Source organism: Grammomys surdaster, unplaced genomic scaffold (genome assembly GCF_004785775.1).
Source record: "Grammomys surdaster isolate TR1022 unplaced genomic scaffold, NIH_TR_1.0 126189, whole genome shotgun sequence".
Taxonomy (NCBI): Eukaryota; Metazoa; Chordata; class Mammalia; order Rodentia; family Muridae; genus Grammomys; species Grammomys surdaster.
Window position 1 is genome coordinate 4,578,614 of NW_021620995.1, and position 2,324 is coordinate 4,580,937.

The window sequence follows — 2,324 nt, forward strand, 5'->3', positions numbered from 1 at the left end:
CCCCCCCCACCCCCCCTCCCTCCCTCCCTCCCTCCCTCCCTCCCTCCTCAAATACTCATCCTTTCCTTTTAGGGTCATTCTATGTCTTTTGTTCAGGCTGTCCTTAATCTTCTTCACTCCTAGTCCATAAAGTAGGGAAAGCTATGGTTTATGCTTCTGATCGTTGTTAATATTATGAATTAATGCTTGCAAAAATAATCTTGAGTGCCAAGCATGTTGGTACATGCCTTTAATACCAGTTCTGGTGATACAGAGTCAGGTGGATGTCTTTGAATTCCAGGCCAGCCTGACATATACAGTGAATTTTAGGGCAACCAAGGATGCAAAGTAAAACCCTGTCTCAACAAAACATCTTGTAATTTGACCTCTTGAGATTACCATGTTACATTCTTTGAGCCTAGTATTCTTTGTCCCAGTTAGCAGCCACGATGTCATCCATCCCGTTTTTCCTTGTCTCTGGAGAACCCTGCTTTTCTTACACTGCAGACTCAACTCACCAGTTCTAGTCAGATACATTTCACCTTGATTGACTTCAGGCTGATTTCTGTGTGTACCCAGTCACCACTCAAACAAGGCCACCATTTCTAACCTGAGAAATGACAGACACTTCCTTAGCAATTTCTCTGGTTCCAGAACCACGGGCTGCTACTCTCCCAGTAGTCGTAATATCAGTCAGCAACTGTCAACTAAATATGTCAGTCTTCTGCCAATTACCCCTCAGACTCAGTTGTTTTCTAACAAATACAAACTTATTTCATGCCTTCTGAGATCCTGAATGACCTAAACCCTGGCCACCCCTCTGATGCTGGATTGCAAACTCAATTCCTCTAAACTTTGCTACCTGTCCCATCCCTGTTTTACAGAAGTGCTAAGTTTTCTTATCACATTTCTTGCCTATTCAAAAAGAATGTTTCCCATTTCATTATCTACCAGATCTACAGCATGCATGCACGCTACTAAATTGGGAGTATCTTTATTTTTATTTTTGGGTGCAATCTAGTTAGGGATAATCTGTTCACTTATTTCTGGATTGTGTTTAGTGATGTTATTTAGGTTTTGTTTCTCTATAAATATTTATAAGATTGTGGTTTATTATTATTATTATTACTGTCACAACAGCTACTTTAAAGTAGTTATTATGTTGGAGCTGTCAGTCTGATGATTCTTTGGAATTCAATAGAAATCCCACAAACCTTGAAAAATTGTTAAGTACATTCACCAAAATCTACAAAAATCTTACAGTATGGAAATTATAGTTAGATTGAAATTTGAAAACTGAAGATCTTGTTTTACATGTCTGGTAATTCTCTAACTTAAGAGTTAAAAAACACCCTGATCATCTCAGTTTTTGATGTGTTTGTGCAGAAGTATCCTTCAAGGCTTTTAAAGTAGGATTAATCTAGGTATTTTTTTAGTTCAAGAACATAAATAAATTAGCATTCAAATTTTCTTTTGTTTAACCTTTGTCTTTAATATAAATTATGATTCAAAATGACCCATTAAATGAGTTGGAGTATTTGCTTTTCTAATTCCTAGAACACTTCATGAAACCTAAGTATTCTTTTTTGTTGTTTTGTTTTAAATTGTAGAAAGATGGGTTTACAACTGGTCAAGGCTCTTTTTGAAGTAGAAAGATTGCTGATTTTGATGACAATATGTTTCTTAGTCATTAATTTGCTTTTGTGTGTGTGTATGTGCACTGTTGGGTGTAAACATGCATGTTCATATTCTGCAATTCCTATCAACAGAATTTCTTTCTTTTTCTTTTTTCATTTTTTCCCTTTTATTGGATATTTACTTTATTTACATTTCAAATGTTATCACCTTCCAGGTCTCCCCCCCAGAAGCCCCCTATTCCATTCCCTCCCCCTGCCTCTATGAGGGTGCTCCCCCACCCATCTACCCACTCCTGCCTTCCAGCCCTAGTATCCCCCTACACTGGGACATTGAACCCCCTCAGACCTAAGGGCTTCTCCTCCCACTGATGTCCAACAAGGCCATCCTCTGCCATATATGTGGCCAAAGCCATGGGTCCCTCAATGTGTACTCTTTGATTGGTGGTCCAGTCCCTTGGAGCTCAGGGAAGTAGGGAGGGAGCTGGCTGGTTGACACTGTAGTTCTGCCCATAGTACTGATAACACCCTAAGCTCCTTCAGTCCCTTCTCCAACTCCTCCATCTGGGATCCTGTGCTAAATCCAATGGTTGGCTGTCAGCATCTGCTTCTGGTTTGGTATACAGGATGGATAAAGGTATACAGGTGGGGCAGTCTCTGGGTGGCCTTTCCTTCAGTCTCTGCTCCATACTTTGTCTCCATATTTTCTCC